Below are 18,496 nucleotides of genomic sequence, written 5' to 3'. Positions count from 1 at the left end.
GACATGCACACTCAACCAAATAAACAAAAAATGACTCTAGTCTTATTTAACAGGGTAAATAATTGAAAAAGCAATGGTTATTCATATTACATCACATTGTTTTAAGGCAATAGTACGTAAACATTAAAATTATGGTTATAAAAATTTTATATAGCATTCCAAAGTAATGTTAATTGGCAAAAAATCAGGTGAAATATAATTACAACCAAATTTTTAAAACTTTCTAAGGTGAAAAAATAGACACAATGTTCATTTCATTTCTGGTTAAGAAGATCATAGCTTTTTTGTTTGTTTGTTTGTTTTTCTTTTTGTTTTTAAAAAGAACTGTTTATTTACTGAATGTGAGGCAGATCAGATATACAACCAATTTTAAATTTACATCTTTTAACTCAATTTTGAAGTGTTTGCACACACACACGCACACAAATTGGCATGCAACAGTTGTCCTAAGGTAAAACTCAGTCACCTTAAACTGTTGCAAGTATTTTCACCCAAGGCTGAAAAATTGTTTACCCTGAACATGAAAACCTGTAACAAATTTACTTATACAAAACTCTTTACTTGTAGTTTTCCCCTTGCAAAGATCCAAAAAAAAAAAAAAAATGTACAAGTAACCAATATATATCAGTCGCAACATAATCCTGGATCATCCCCACAATAAAACCAGATGCTCCTTGATTTTTAAACCCATCATCAGAGACCAAAAGAAAGTTGTTTCGTTCTATACAAAACAAAATTCACACGTGCCAAAAAAGAAAGACCCAAGAAAAACAAAAACCCTAGTACTGACAGTGATGTTCAGTACCCTAATTAAACAGTGGCCAAAATGCCACTGATCAAAAATAAAATAGTGGCTGTATATCACTGCAAAGAAATCCAAGAGGCTTTAACCCTTTGGCATCGGAAATCCAGATTTTTCCAATTACATGAATGCATGCCTCCTACATGCCAAGAGTAGAGAAGGTGGATGTGCCAGCCTAGAAAAAAAAGAGCTACTGTCTGCTGAAACACCCAGAGAACTGGCATTAACAGACTTCTTACAAGGTTAGGCAGAAACCAAAAAATGGTTATGAGCTGCTTGTGTCAACAATTCTAAGTGGCGGTGATTGAGTTCTAAGGTTCAAAGTGAAACTTTGGAGGGGTGGGTAAAGGTTGTTGGTTTAAGTCTTATCTTTAAAGCAAAAACAAGATAGACAAAGTTTAAAAGTACCAACCTGGTCACATACTCTAGTCATAGAGCTCTACCACCAAGCTGGATAGAAAATGTCAAGATTCAGATTGTTGTTTCTCAACAAAATGAATCTTTCTAATGACTTGAACTGCAGGATAAGGGATCCCAAGAATAGAGTCATTTTAGTAAAGTACTATCCTGAACAAACTGTATTTTATAATGAAAATAAAAAGAAAGAAAACTAAGGACTCTACACCTATATTCGGCTTACAGTGTTTGAGTTTTGGGAGGGCCTGTATAATGGAGGCAGAATTCAAATATGAATTTATGCCAATCAAATGTCAAATTTTCACTATAGCTTTCCTAAAAAAAGTGTTTTCCCCCAATATCTATTAATCACAAAGAAACATAAGCTGTGAAGATACAGTTCAGAAAATAAAAACATAGAAACTAATGACATTATTATGACCAAGATGTTTGGTAAACAGTGAATTATGAATTTGGGATTATGGGGAAAAGGTTTTTAAACAACCCTCCGGACTTCGAAGAATCTCTTCAGGTAGTAGATCTGTCCCAATGTCATGGCAACTAGAACAAGAGCTTCAAAGAAGGACCAAAGGACCACTCTGCTGTTTGTGTTGTCATTGATTGCTCTGTGTATTCTCTCTCGAACTTCCATGTATTCCTGTTCATGCTTCACAGCCGTCATCACCACTGCAAGCTCATTAATCATTTCTTCTAGCTTGTTCTGGTGAGCTTCTGTTTCCATGTCTTGTCCTTTGGGGGCTTCCCCGATATCAATGGTGAACATCACTATCTTTGGAGTCATGGTAGACATCCTATTGCTAAAACAAAACATATGTTCCATCCATGTGAGCAGCAAATGTGTATTTCCCGCTGGACTCCCGGTCTCCTTTATAAATTCCTTTATTATCAGGTCCTGTAATCTCCACGTCGATGTCCAGGAAGCCGCCCTCTGCCACCTCGAGGATGAGGCCCATCTTGGTGCCCGAGGTGACCCGCTCGAAGAAACACTCCTCTGCATGCGCGTCAATGCTGACGAAGTAGCCCGAAGCCGTGGCCAGGAGGGCGGCCAGGAGCACCAGCAGCTCAGCGAGCATCACCATGGTGGGGCTGGGGGCGAAGCCAGGACCGGGACTGTGGCCTCCGGAGCCGCCGTCGTCGCTGCCACCACCGCTGCCTTTTCCAAGATCATAGCTTTTTAAGATGATATTCTTTTGATATTCTTTAAAATTTTAAATACATTTTCCCAAATTCTCACCAATAAGCAGTAATACTTTAATTGTATGGGGAAAGAGAGAAACAACAGGTATTATAAGCAAAATAAACAAACAAAAGCTCGATCTGTTCATTTGTTATATATTTTATGCTCAGTGGCATGACTATAAGGAACTTAAAATCTAATTGAGATAATAAATAAAATATTTACTGAACAAAGATGAGCTTGGTATTTGGCATGTTGACTTTGAAGCACAATAAGGACACTAGGGATTAAAGCCATCTCTTGTGTTATATGAGCCACCAGGAATTACCTGTCACTTTGAGTGCCAATTTTGCAAACAATATAACCTTATCACCCTCAGGAGCAAAGTAAGAACTTCTGTCTCCCACAGAGCAGCATTCATAACATGAACACTGGGAGTATATGACTGAGTGAGTGCCTTAAAGTCCTAAATTACTGTAAGTGCATTATTTCTTAATCTTTGCAGTAACGATGCCATTTCACTGAACTTTAATATTCTTCCCTGTTTTCCTTGAATGTAAATTAATAGAAGAACAAATTCCAACAATTCCAACCTACTATATTGTTCTTAGTAAAAGTCTGTATTAAAATCACTCACAAAAAAAAATAAAATAAAATAAAATCACTCACAAAGGATAACCATCATTAATAGTTTATATTTTTTCCTCTAAATATCTTTCAAATCTCTCTCTTTTTCTCTTCATTAGTTTATATTATTGGACAGTATAAAATGACTTCTTCATTAAAAATATATAATATCTATCTATCCAGATATAGAGAGTTTTAGCCAATTTAAATTTCTTATAAAAACATAAAAGAATTATGACAATACTCCTTTTATGCATACTAATAAACAATAAAATACATTCTGATTTTGTTTTTTTTTTTTTAATTTTCCCAAGATTATTTTCTCTTTACTTGCCAGGTCTCCAAGCAATTCAGTTGAATTTCACTATTTCTTGATGTGTGTACATTAGTTATAGTCAGCATATAACAGAGAACTCCAAGCACAGTTAAATAAACAAATGAGGAATTTAGACATTAATTTCTTAGCCATAACAATCAGGAAATAGATAGCATTATGCATTGTTTCTCTTTCACATAAAGAGATAAAAGTATGTGTGACACCTAATGTGAATCTTCCCCCAAATGCCAAGCATTTCTGCTTATATCTAATTGGTAAGAACTGTAATATGATTTAGCTTCCCCTGTGACTCAGTGGTAAAGAATTCACCTGCAATGCAGGAGCAGCAGGTGAGGAGGGTTCAATCCCTGGTCTGGATCTTAATTGACAGGAAGCCTGGGAAAAACATTCACCTGGGTTCATCACTGCCTGATGTCAGATTTCCAGTCTCCAGAATTGTGAGCAGTATATTCTTGCTATTAATCAGCTACTCAGTCTGTGATATTTTGTTGTACTTGCCTAAACAGACTAAGACAAAAATTGGTACCTAGCAGCAGAGATGCTGTTGTAAAAAATTCTTGAAAATGTAGATGTAGTTTCGGAACTAGACAATGAGCAAAGCTGGGAGAGTTTTGATTTGTATGTAACAAAATACCTATTTTAACATGAACAAACCATTAAAGACAATTCACAGGAGGACTCAGCAGAAGAGGACACCTGCAGAGAGAGCCTCATCAGACTCCTTGGAGAATGTCTCACTGATTGTGAACAGAACGTTGGTAGAAATATGCACAAGAAAGGCCTTTCTGATGAAGTCTCAGATGGAAATGAGGAATGTGTTATTGGAAACTACCGGAAAGGTGATTTTTATTACAAACTGTTGAAGAACTTGGCTGAATTTTGTCAAGTCCTAGTGTTTCATGGACGGAGAAAGCAATTGCAACCCACTCCAGTACTCTTGCCTGGAAAATCCCATGGATGGAGGAGCCTGGTAGGCTGCAGTCCATGGGGTAGCTAAGAGTCAGACACAACTGAGTGACTTCACTTTCATTTTTCACTTCCATGCATTGGAGAAGGGAATGCCAACCCACTCCAGTGCTCTTGCCTGGAGAATCCCAGGGACGGGGGAGCCTGGTGGGCTGCCGTCTATGGGGTCGCACAGAGTCTGACACGACTGAAGTGACCTAGCAGCAGCAGCAGCAGCAGCAGCAGCAGCAAGAGAACTTGTGAGCAGTGAAATTGGATATTTGGCTGAAGCTATTTCTAAGCAAAGTGATCCAAGTAAAGATTGAATACTTATAGTAAAATGTGAGAATAGAAATGACTTAAAGAGGTAACTGTTAATCAAAGGGGAAGCAGGAATTTTAAATTTAGAAAATTCCTATCCCATCATTTCGCAAAAATTTTAGAAAGCATGTTCTGAAGGAAACACTATGGATGTGACCAAGCGATCCTTTGATAAGGGGATTAGTATAGGTATGAACCACAGATTTAATCAGTCATCCCAACAGGAAAACAGACAATCAGAACTGAAGGAGACAGAAAGGAATTTGGAAAGTTGTTAGATTTCCTATATTTTATGAGAAGGGATCATAGAGTTATTCTCCTACTAACATGCAATACTCTTCTCTTGAAAAAGGATTCCAAAGGTGATTCAGAAATCATCAGACCTGCCACCTTAGTTTCAAAAGTAGGGGTCACTGTTAAATGGGTTTCAACAGGCCAGAAGACCTCTGGCCAAGTCTGCAGGGGTGGTACCACCCAAGCCATGGGGGCTAGACTAGTGCACAGAAAGTCATGTGGGTGAGTCTTCCCCCACAATTACAGACTGGTTGAGCCACTGGCCTGTTTCCAGACCAGGCAATATGCTGCATGATGCTCTGTGCCCAGCAAAGCCATGGGAGCTGGAATGCACTGTGTGTCCAGAGGGCAAAATCCCCATCCCAGTAGGTCTGAAAGGCAGGGCCTCTGCCCAGAGGGCAGAGCATCAGATTAAAGATTTACTCTCAAGCCTTAGGATTTAATGTTGTTTGTCTTGCTGGGTTTGGAATTTGCTTTGAGTCTTCCCTGGTGGCTCAGATGGTAAAGCATCTGCCTGCAATGCGGGAGACTGGGGTTTGATCCCTGGGTTGGGAAGATCTCCTGGAGAAGGAAATGGCAACCCACTCCAGCACTCTTGCCTGGAGAATCCCATGGATGGAAGAGCCTGGTAGGCTACAGTCCATGGGGTTGCAAAGAGTCGGACATGACTGAGTAACTTCACTTGGGACCTATTAGTGAGGTAGAAATTGTTAGGTAGTCAGTGTAGGGTTAGGGCCTTGGTTATTTTTCTGATTTCAACTTATTCTTTCACAAAAACATTTTGCTCCATTAGCCTAAAGCTATACTTGTTGCTCCTGTTTCTAGGCATTCAGAGGAATGCCTGGTCTGGAGGGTAATAAAACATTCAAACCCAGGACAAGACAATCGTTAATTGCAGTCCAGCTTATCAAGGAGAAAAACTTGAGGTGGGCCATTAACTCTTAAACATACATTTGGTCCCTAAATTGTGGTCTGGGGTCTTGAGAAAGGGTTGAGGGATGGCGATGCAAAGTCTGGGGAAACTGAGAGACTGGGGAAATCCAAGAAAGCCATAAAAATGACAAATTGGACATTGCGACATTTAAACTGATTGGTCAGAAATTACATACATCTGGCCCTGAGCCAGCCAAAACACAAACAGATCGATTCTAATAAAGATATAAACTGCCACTATTCCTGCCTTTTCAGGTACTTCACCCCCTCTCAGTGCATATGCTGAAAACTTTGTATCTCTGTCCTCTAAAATAAACTTTGCTTGTGAGTGTTTGTGAGTTTGTAAAGTTCAATTTTCAGCTCAGTGAACAAGAATCTTGTTTCACATTTCAATAGTATCACCCTATCCTTCCATCATATATCTCTCTTTGGCAATTGGAATATTTGTCCTATACCTATTCCACTATTGTATTTTGAAAGCACATAGCTTGTTGAATTTCACAGATTCATAGTTAGAGGGAAATTTGTCTCAGAATGAATAATACTTTGATTCCCACCCATAACTAATTAGGCGATATTTAGATGAGACTTTGGACTTTAGATTTTTAAGTTGATGCTTGAACAAGTTAAGACTTTTGGAGCTGCTGGGGTGGAATTAATGTATTTGTATTCAACAATGAAATAAATTTGGCCGGAGGTGGGGGCAGGCCAAGTGCACTCCCCAGGAGGTGCTAGTGGTAAAGAACCCCCCTGCCAGCACAGGAGACATGAGACATGGGTTTGATCCCTGGGTCAGGAAGATCCTCTGAAGAAGGGCATGGCAACCCACTCCAGTACTCTTGCCTGGAGAATCCCAGAGGAGCCTGGTCGTCCATTGGGTCACAAAGAGTCAGACATGACTGAACAGCAAAAGGCAGAATGTGATTGTCTGAATCTTTGTGTTCCTCCAAAATTCATTTGTTGAAATCTTAACCCCAAAATGTGATAGTATTAGCAAGTGAGGGGTCCTGAAACTTGAGCCCTCATGAATGAAATTTAGTTCAGTTCAGTACAGTTCAGTTCAGTCACTCAGTTGTGTCCGACTCTACAACTCCATGGAATGTAGCACACCAGGCTTCCCTGTCAATCACCAACTCCAGAAGCTTGCTCAAACTCATCTTCATTGAGTAAGTGATGCCTTTCAACCATCTCAACCTCTGTCATCCCCCTCTCCTCCTGCTTTCAATCTTTCCCAGCATCAGGGTCTTTTCCAAAGAGTCAGTTTTTCGCATCAGGTGGCCAAAGTATTGGAGCTTCAGCTTTAGCATCAGTCCTTCCAATGAATATTCAGGGTTGATTTCCTTTAGGGTTGACTGGCTTGATCTCTTTGTAGTCCAAGGGACTCTCAAGAGTCTTCCCCAAGACCACAGTTCAAAAGCATCAATTCTTTGGCTCTCAGCTTTCTTTATGGTCCACCTCTCACATCCATACATGACTACTATAAAAACCATAGCTTTGACTAGAGGGACCTTTGTCGGCAATGTAATTTCTCTGCTTTTTAATATGCTGCCTAGGTTGATCATTGTTTTTCTTCCAAGGAGCAAGCGTCTTTTGATTTCATGGCTGCAGTCACCATCTGCAGTGATTTTGGAGCCCAAGAAAATAAAGTTTGTCAGTGTTTCCATTGTTTCCTCATCTACTTGCCATGAAGTGATGGGACTGGATGCCATTATCTTTGTTTTCTGAATGTTGAGTTTTAAGCCAGTTTTGCTGAATAAGATTATGCTTTACAAAAGAGTCCCCACAAAAGAGACATTTCAACACTTCTACCACATGAGAAAATAATGAGAAGTCTGCAACCCTGAAGAGGGCCCTCATCCAACCATACTGCCACCCTCATCTCAGTCTTTCAGCCTTCAAAATTGAAGGAAACAAATTTTTTTTGGTTATGGTATCCAGTCTGTACGTTTTTTTAATAGCAATGCTAACAGACTAAGAAACCATCCAAAACAAAATTTAAGCTTTGTTACTGAGGAAAAAGGAGAACTGAAATTAGATATGTCAACAATCTCTATCACATTAGCTTTTTATACTACTTTTGTGTGGTGTGTGTGTGTGTCTAAATTGCTGTTTTTTTGCTTTTTTGGTCTATTTTTCTGTTTAGCTACTCTTTTTTTTTCTGTCGAAATGATTATATAGCTTGATACAATGATGTGCTGGTAAATATTTAACAATTAGTTCTCCTAATCAAATAAGTATAATTTATAGCATTTCTCAGTATTCATGGTACACATAGCCCATGCAGAATAATTTCAAGCTACTAAAGTAATATCACTGAACATGAAGTAGAAAGTATTATCGGAGATAAGTAGTAATAAATTACATAGTATTTCTACCCTGCTGCTGCTGCTGCTGCTGCTGCTAAGTTGCTTCACTTGTGTCCGACTCTGTGCGACCCCACAGATGACAGCCCACCAGGCTCCCCCGTCCCTGGGATTCTCCAGGCAAGAACACTGGAGTGGGTTGCCATTTCCTTCTCCAGTGCATGAAAGTGAAAAGTGAAAGTGAAGTCACTGAGTCATGTCCAACTCTTAGCAACCCCATGGACTGCAGCCCACCAGGCTCCTCCATCCATGGGATTTTACATGCAAGAGTACTGGAGTGTGGTGCCATTGCCTTCTCTGATTTCTACCCTAAAGATACAGTAAATGTGGACTCAAAAGCATAAATAATAGTAAAATGTAGTAACTAACTAGCAAGTGATGTGTGTATATATAGTGGATATGAGAGCTGAACCATAAAGAAAGCTGAGTGCTGAAGAATTGATGCTTTTGAACTGTGGTGTTGGAGAAGACTCTTGAGAGTCCCTTGGACTGTGAAGACATCAAATCAGTAAATCCTAAAGGAAATCAACTCTGAATATTCATTGGAAGGACTGATGATAAATCTGAGGCCTTAGTTACTTTGCCACCTGATGTGAAGAACTGACTCATTTGAAAACACCCTTATGCTGGGAAAGATTGAAGGCAGGAGGAGAAAGGGATGACAAAGGATAAGATGGTTGGGCAGCATCACTGACTCAATGGATATGAGTTTGAGCAAGCTCCAAGAGTTAGTGATGGGCAGGGAAGCCTGGCGTGCTGCAGTCAATGGGATAACAAAAAGTCAGACACAACTGAGCAACTAAACTGAACTGAATGGCTGTATTTAACCTCTGACACAAGGTTAAATCTAACAATTGGTTATTACAATGTATTACAATCTACTGTTCATGGTGTTCTAAAGCAAGAATACTGAAGTGGTTTGTCATTCCCTTCTCCAGTGGACCACATTTTGTCTGAACTCTCCATTGTGACCTGTCCATCTTAGATGGCCCTACATTGCCTGGCTGTTATGTTCATTGATATATACAAACCCCTTCACAATGACAAGACTGTGATCCATGATGCCATCCATGAAATACTAGAGCTCCCTTCAAGGAAATTGGAGATTTCAAGGAAATATTTCATTCATGAATGGACACAATAAAGGACAGAAACAGTAAAGACCTAACAGAAACAGAAGAGATTAAGAAGAGGCAGCAAGAATACACAGAAGAACTGTACAAATAAGACTTAATGACCCAGATAACCATGATGGTGTGGTTACTCACCTAGAGCCAGACATCCTGGAGTGTGAAGTCAAGTGGGACTTAGGAAACATTATTACAAACAAAGCTAGTGGAGGTGAAGGAATTCCACCTGAGCTATTTAAAATCTCAAAAAATGATACTGTTAAAATGCTGCACTCAATATGTTAACAAATTTGGAAAACTCAGCAGTGGCCACAGGACTGGAAAACTGCAAAATATGTTTTCCTGCTAATCCAAATAAAGGCAATGCCAAAGAATGTTCAAACTAACATACAATTGTGCTCATTTCACATGCTAGCAAGATAATGCTCAAAATCCTTCAAGCTAGGCTTCAGCAGTATGTGAGTCGAGAACTTCCAGAAGTACAAAGTGGGCTTAGAAAAGGAAGAGGAACCAGAGATCAAATTGTCAACATTTGCTGGATCATGGAGAAAGCAAGGGAGTTCCAGAAAAACGTCTTCTGCTTCACTGGCTACGCTAAAGACTTTGACTATGTGGATCACAATAAACTGTGGACAATTCTTAAAGAGAGGGGAATACCAGATCACCTACCTGTCTCCTAAAAAACCTATATGCAGGCCAAGATGCAACTGTTAGAACCAGACATGGAAAAACAGACTGGTTCAAAACTGGGAAAGGAGTATGGCAAGGCTGTATATTGTCACCTTGCTTATTTAACTTATGTACAGAGTACATCATGTGAAATGTCAGGCTGGATGAATCACAAGCTGCCCAGAGAAATATCAACAACCTGATAGCTCAGTTAGTAAAGAATCTGCCTGAAATGCAGGAGACCCTGGTTCGATTTTTGGGTCAGGAAGATCCCCTGGAGAAGGGAAAGGCTACCCACTCCAGTATTCTAGCCTAGAGAAGTCCACAGACTCTGCAATCCATGGGGTCGCAAAGAGTCAGACACGACTGAGTGACTTTCACTCACATATGCAGATGATACAACTCTAATAACAGAAAGTGAAGAGGAACTAAAGAGGAGAGCGAAAAAGCTGGCTTGGAACTCAGCATTAAAAAAACTAAGATCATGGCATCTGGTTCCTCAATTCATGGAAAATAGAAGGGACAAAATTGAAAGCAGTGACAGATATTCTTTTCTTGGGTTCCAAAAATACTGCAGATGGTGATTTCAACCATGAAATTAAAAGATGCTTGCTCCTTGGAAGACAAGCTATGACAAACCTAGACAAAACAGTAAAAAACTGAGACATCACTTTGCCAACAGGTCCGTATAATCGAAGTTATGTTTCTTACAGTAGTCGTGTATGGATATGAGAGCTAGACTATAAAGAAGGCTGAGCACCAAAGAATTGATGCTTTAAACTGTGCTGAAGAAGACTCTTGAGAGTCCCTTGGACTACAAGGAGATTAAACTTGTCAATCCTAAACAGAGTCAACCTTGAATACTCATTGGAAGGACTGATGCTGAAGCTGAAGCTCCAATACTTTGGCCACTTGATGTGAAGAACTGACTCACTGGAAAAGACCTTGATGTTGTGAAATATTGAGTGCAGGAGGAGAAGGGGCAGGGGAACAAAGGATAAGAAGGTTGGATAGCATCACCACCTCAATGGACTTAAGTTTGAGCAAACTCTGAGAGGCAGTGAAGCGTAGGTAAGTCTGGTGTGCTGCAGTCAATGGGGTTGCAAAGAATCAGACATGACTTAATGACTGAAAAGCAACAACATTTATGAGCCAGCCACAGAAAAGCAATCATCTGACATACGTGTCTGCATGTATGTATCAATGTATATATACTAAGTCATGAAAATATGTTCAATATCACTACTCATTATCACACACTAGAATAGCTAAAATAAAAAATGATATGCTTACATTGTAAAAATAATAACATGTAAAAACATTTTAATGATTTAATAAATAATATTAAATATAGCAATCATGATAACCAAATGCTGACAAAGATGCAAAGAGTCTAATTTTTCTTACACTAGTGGAGAAAATGTAAAACTGTACAACCATTCTGGAAAACAGTTCAGTTCAGTTCAGTTCAGTTCAGTCACTCAGTCGTGTCTATACTTTGTGACCCAATGGATTGCAGCATGCGAGGTTTCCCTGTCAATCACAAACACTGAAGCTTGCTCAGACTCATGTCCACCGAGTTGGTGATGCCATCCAGCCATCTCATCGTGTCGACCCTTTCTCCTCCTGCCTTCAATCTTTCCCAGCATCAGAGTCTTTTCAAATGAGCCAGTTCTTCACATCAGGTGCCAGCGTATTGGAGCTTTCAGCTTCACTGATTTCCTTTAGGATTGGCTGGCTTGCTCTCCTTGCAGTCCAAAGGACTCTCAAGAGTCTTCTCCAACAGCACAATTCAAAAGCATCAATTCTTCAGTGCTCAGCTTTCTTTATAGTCCAACCCTCATATCCATACATGACTATTGGAAAAAAAACATTGCTTTGATAGACCTTTGTTGCCAAAGTAATGTCTCTGCTTTTTAATATGTTGTCTAGGTTTGTCATAACAATTCTTCCAAGGAGCAAGCGTCTTTCAGTTTCATGGCTGTAGTTACCATCTGCAGTAATTTTGGAACCTAAGAAAATAAAGTCTCTCACTGTTCCCATTGTTTCCCCATCTATTTGTCATGAAGTGATGGGATCAGATGCCATGATCTTATTTTTCTGAATGTTGAGCTTTAAGTCAACTTTTCCACTCTCCTCTTTCACTTTCATTAAGAGGCTCATTAGTTCCTCTTCCCTTTCTGCCTTAAGGGTAGTGTTGTCTGCATATCCGAGGTTATTGATATTTCTCCCTGCATTTATGATTTCAGCATAAGTTTCATCCAGCCTGGCATTTCACATGATATATTATGCATGTAAGTTGAATAATCAGGGTTGCAATATACAGCCTTGATGTACTCCTTGCCGTATTTGGAACCAGTCTGTTGTTCCATGTCCAGTTCTAACTGTTGCTTCTTGACTTGCATACAGATTTCTCAGGAGGCAGGTCAGGTGGTCTGGTATTCCCATTTCTTGAATAATTTTCCACAATTTGTTGTGATCCACACAATAAAGGCTTTGGCATAGTCCATAAAGCAGAAGATGTTTTTCTGGAACTCTCTTGCTTTTTCAATGATCCAGTGAATGCTGGCAATTTACACTCTGGGTCCTCTGCCTTTTTAAAATCCAGCTTGAACATCTGAAAGTTGACAGTTCAATATACTCTTGAAGCCTGGCTTGGAGAATTCTGAACATTACTTTGCTAGCATGTGAGATGAGTGCAATCATGTGGTAGTTTTAACATTCTTTAGCATTGCCTTTCTTTGGGATTGGAATGAAAACTGACCTTTTCCAATCCTGTGACCACTGCTGAGTTTTCCAAATTTGCTGGCATATTGAGTGCAGCCTTTGAGCAGCAGCATCTTTTAAGATTTGAAATAGCTCAACTGGAATTCCATCACCTCCACTAGTTTTGTTTGTAGTGATGCTTTCTAGTGAGAACCCCATGAGCAGTATGAAAAAGCAAAAATGATATGACTGTGGACTCTCCAGGTCAGCAGGGACCCAATATACTACTGGATAAGTGTGGAGAAATAACACCAGAAGGAACTCAGAGACAGAGCCAAAGAAAAAACAACATCCAGTTGTGGATGTGACTGATGATGGAAGTAAAGTCCAAGGCTATAAAGAACAATATTGCATAGGAACATGAAATATTAGGTCCATGAATCAAGGTAAATTGTAAGTGGTCAGACAGGGGATGGCAAGAGTGAACATTGACATTTTAGGAATCGGTAAACTAAAATTAACTGGAAGGGATGAATTTAACTCAGATGACCATTATATCTATTACTGCGGCCAGAATCCCTGTGGGCCAGAATCCCTTAGAAGAACTAAAGTAGCCATTATGGCCAACAAAAGAGTCTAAAATGCAAAACTTGGGTGCAATCTCTAAAACAACAGAATGATCTCAGTTCATTTCCAAGGCAAACCATTCAATATCACAGTAACCCAAGTCTATGCCCCGATCAGTAATGCTGAAGAAGCTGAAATTGAACAGTTCTATAAAGACTTACAAGACCTTCTAGAATTAACAATTTAAAAAGATGTCTTTTACATTATAGGGGACTGGAATGCAAAAGTATGAAGTCAAGAGACACCTTGAGTAAGAGGCAAATTTGGCCTTGGAATACAAAATGAAGCAAGGCAAAGGCTAATAGAGTTTTGCCAAGAGAATGCACTGGTCATAGCAAACACCCTCTTCCAACAACACAAGAGAAGACTCTACACATGGACATCACCATTGTCATTACCAAACTCAGGTTGATTATATTGTTTGCAGCCAAAATGGAGAAGCTCTATGCAGTCAGCAAAAACAAGACCAATAACTGACCGTAGCTCAGATCATAGAAAACTAGTTAAGCAGTGTCTAAGAAAACTAAACTAAACTATATTTAAAACATATATTTGCATACAAACCAGAAATTTTACTTTTGGGCATTTATGCCAAAGAAATGAAAACTTATGCCTTCAAAAAAACTGTCCATGATTGTTCATAGTGGCTTTTAAAAAAATTGTAGCCAGAAATTGGAAGCAACCAAAACATCTCTTAATTATTGAATGGTTAAACACACTGCAGTACCTCCATACCATATATTCAGCAATATTAAGGGACAAACTACTGATAAACATAACACCTTGGATGGATCTCAAGGATATAATGCTGAGTGAAAAAGAATACATTCTCAGAAGTCACATGTTATGATTTCACTTATATAACAGTCTTGAACCCCCAGTATTAAAGAATTGAAACAGATTAATAGTTCCCAGGGGTTAGCAGGGAATACAGAGTAGTGGTTTCCATTTTGGAGGGTGGAGAGTGGAAATGACTGAAAAGGTATACCCTGAGAGATAACTCTGGAGTGATGAGGTAGTCTGTGTCCTATTATAGTGATTGTTATGTAAATCTGCCCATGTAATTACAGACAAGAACTACACCTACCAATGTCATTGTGTCAATGTTAAATTCCTGGTTTTGATATTATTGCACTATAATTATGTGAGATATAAACATTGGGAGAAGTTGGGTAAAGGATACGTGGGGTCTTTCTGTTCTATTGCTACAACTTCCTTTGAATCTACAATTATGTTAAAATAAAAAGACTTTAAAAAAATAGCAGCAAAATATACATATTCCTTTGTATCTGGAAAAAAAGTTGTCCTAGAGATTATACCATGTTATCTATTTACCATGGCTTCTCAATATATGAAGTTTTAAAATTCTGGTATTGTTTGCTATGTTGTTTTTCTCTGGCTTTTTGGTATAATAAACATTGTCACAGTAAATATAAATAGTATGTGATATCAGCAAGTGCTTATCACAGCAAATTCATATTAGTTGCTTACATGGTAATCTATTCTAAGAGATTAGACAAATAATTTGATGAATCCGTTCTATTAAAGTACTGGCTATATAAGTTTTACATTGTGTTAATCTGTATGATACATTTCCAAGAATGGAATTACCAGATAAATCTACTTTTATTAAGCACAGTTTAAATTAGGTTTAATACTCAGTAGGATAGTACTTTGGCCACCTCATGCGAAAAGTTGACTCATTGGAAATGACTCTGATGCTAGGAGGCATTGGAGGCAGGAGGAGAAGGGGATGACAGAGGATGAGATGGCTGGATGGCATCACCGACTCGATGAACATAAGTTTGAGTGAACTCCGGGAGTTGGTGATGGACAGGGAGGCCTGGCGTGCTGCGATTCATGGGGTTGCAAAGAGTCGGACTGGACTGAGCTACTGAACTGAACTGAATTGAACTGAACTGAGAGATAGTATCTCTTCATTAATTTTTATTTTTACACAATTTCCTAGGAATCTTCATATATTTATTTCAATGTGAATTAGAATCAGTTTTGCTAACTAAAACTTCACACTGACATGTTACTGGAAATGTGTTAAAATTATAGATTAAAAGAAGGAGAGTTAGTGCCTTTCTGATAGTGAGTCATCTCAAGAGTAGTCTAATCTGGAAATAGATTAGTCTCTAATCTTACCATGCAAATAGGTTCATCAGTACCATTTTTCCAGATTCCATTCCCTGGTGGTCCAGTGGGTAAGGCTCTGCATTCCTGATGCAGGGGGTCTGGGTTTACTCCCTGGTTGAGGAGTCAGATACCACATGCTGCAGCCAGCTAGCCACACTCCCTCCCTTCTTTCCAGCTACAATTCCAATTATTGTCAACTTATGTAACCAACAATTTTTTGCCCTTATAAACTTCCCCCATTTTGTAGTCTGACAGAACACAAATCAAGTGCTTCTTGAATTTGTGTCTCCCAGACAGCTGCTGCTGCTGCTAAGATGCTTCAGTGGTGTCAAACTCTGTGCGACCCCACAGACAGCAGCCCATGAGGCTCCCCCATCCCTGGGATTCTCCAGGCAAGAACACTGGAGTGGGTTGCCATTTCCTTCTCCAATGCATGAAAGTGAAAAGTGAAAGTGAAGTCTCTCAGTCGTGTCTGACTCTTAGCGACCCCATGGACTGCGGCCCACCAGGCTCCTCCGTCCATGGGATTTTCAAGGCAAGAGTACTGGAGTGGGGTGCCATTGCCTTCTCCACTCCCAGACAGCAGGCCTAAGCAAATCCCAAATTAATGCCTCCTTATTTCAATCAGGGACTCATTTTTTAAAATTTTGGTAACCTCTTAAAGCATTATATGTTTAACTATTTCAAGTTCTATTATTCTTCAGCTATGCTATGGACTTGGAAAATGTGATTTTATAAATATCAAGGGATTTTTTTACTTTACTATGGAATAGTTTTTCTTTTTGAAGTCAGAGGACATTATTAATAGTTTACATAGACTTATACAGTTTCAGAGATAATCAAAACTAGTTATTTTTTTAAATCCACAAAAGAAAAATTTGTTCTGAAAAGTATCAAATTATTCAGTAAAGGTATTACTTTTTAAAAATAATTCTGTTGATATTGAACTACAAGAAATAAAAATGCACTTTTAACTTACTGACACTATGATTAAAATTTTTAAATAAGTATTTCTGTAAATTGCAGATTTCATTCAAATAATATATGTATTCTATCTAGTCTCATAGAGGGGAAAGTTACTAAGATGATGATTATAAATAGATAAATAGAATGATAGAAAAAATATATGGATAGTAAGAAATATGTGACTAAATAAATAAACAAGTATAATTTTAAATATTTATAAATAATTTTAACTTCTTCAAAATGTTATCAACTAAGCATTTGGAAATTTGAATAATTTCCAGAAATCTGAGTTTATCCAGAAATAAATGTTCTAGTCCAGATAAAGTGGCTTATTGAAAGTCTCTTAATTTTTATGGTATAAGGATAAAATAATAGAAATTTTAAACATCTTGTTATCTAGTATTCTACTGGATATTAAAAGAATAAATGTAATATGCCTTCATTTGTATAAATAAAGTTTATTTCAATTCTAAGCTAAATGATAGTTTCATAAGTAGAAATATCTTTTCTTCTCATTCCTACTTTTTCATTTTTATAGATTTATTTTTATTTTATAATGTTTGAGAATATCTTCACTATATTTTTTAATGTCTTTTGATTAAAAAAAAAAAGCACCTAAGGGTACCTTATATTATTTACCTTGTGTAATGGATCAGCTTGAATTGACCTGGAGATTATTGCACAATGATGTATAAGATACTCTGCAAAAACCATTAACTCACATATCTCAATACTGTCAAGAATTCTTGAAACATTGATTTCTCATTCCCATTAAATTTTCAGTTCTAGTCTCCTCTAATATTTTGTATCACCTTTAGTTAATATCTTTGTCTATCCCACTGAGAAAAAAATTATACTCCTCTATATTAATTCTAAATGTTTTTCTGAATGGGTTTCTTAAATCTGTTATTTACTGTTTATTTTCTTTCCCTGATAGTAGAATGCTTTGTTCAGCTTCCAAAAACATTATTCAGTTGAATTTATCACCACACCAGAACAGATTATATTTTTGTTTGGTTAGCCTTTCTTTTATATGTAACATTTATTTGATTCCTATCACCTTACCTTATTATCAATTAAGAGATATTAGTGATTTGTGTATTTCCCACTATAATATTTTTTCAATATGTATCAAACTCTGGGAACAAGTTGCATAGTCAGTGTAAAAGAATCTTTCATTTTCTCCATTTTTTATATACTAAATATACATATTTTTGACTTTTCAAGGAATTTAAAGCTTTTTTCCAATTGAATTGACCCTCAACTGAGAGACTGGCTGCATTTCTCCTGCCCCTGGCTTCTCTTCCCTCCATGCCCCCATCACTCCAACCAGTGAACAGGAAGAAAGACAGGAAAGCAAGGCAGTCAGAGGAGATGTGACAACTTTAAAGGAAGTTCATAATTTTTAACTTTCTCCTGGAATTGACATAAACATTACTGAACTAATGTTTGAGGTGAAAGAGAAAATAAAACTTTCTGTTTACTAGCTGTTATAAACTGAATGTCTCCCCAAGATTCATCTCTTGATGACTTAACTCTTAGTGTAACTGATTTGGAGATGGGGTCTCTAAGGAAGTAATTAAGGTTAAGTCATAGGAGTGGGACCCTGATAGAATTAGGGTCTGTATAAGGGGAGACACTGGAGACTTGCTCACGCTTTCATGCACATTCAAGGAGGAAAGGCCATGCTAGGACAGAGGGAGAAGGTGGGCAGCTGTAATCCAGGAGGAGAGTTCTCACCAGAAACCAAATCAAGGGGAACCTTGATCTTGGATTTCTGGGCTCCAGAAACAAGAGAAAATTAATTTCTGTTTGTAAGCCTTCTGTTCTATGGTATTTTGTTGTGGTAACTCAAACAGACTAAAACACTAGCAGAAAGTAAAAAAATAAGCTAAAGATCTGCTCTAGTTTAAATGCAGAAAGAAAGGAAAAATTCGCCTCCAAACTCAGTTTTAAGAGGTTAATTTGGGGAGAATAAAGTGGTTTTCAATTGAATCTTATTTCTTATTGTTCTTTGGACATTTGCACAAAACATGTACA

The 18,496-nt window shown here is 38.1% G+C and overlaps 1 pseudogene; it reads right to left on the bottom strand.

Moving 5' to 3' along the window:
* Positions 1-298: 298 nt before the first annotated feature.
* Positions 299-2,313, bottom strand: LOC138434651 (transmembrane emp24 domain-containing protein 2 pseudogene; annotated as a pseudogene).
* Between the last annotated feature and the right edge of the window lie 16,183 nt (positions 2,314-18,496).

The sequence above is a fragment of the Ovis canadensis genome, chromosome 2, assembly GCF_042477335.2.
Source record: "Ovis canadensis isolate MfBH-ARS-UI-01 breed Bighorn chromosome 2, ARS-UI_OviCan_v2, whole genome shotgun sequence".
Classification (NCBI taxonomy): Eukaryota; Metazoa; Chordata; class Mammalia; order Artiodactyla; family Bovidae; genus Ovis; species Ovis canadensis.
This window is presented reverse-complemented; position numbering and strand designations above follow the sequence as displayed.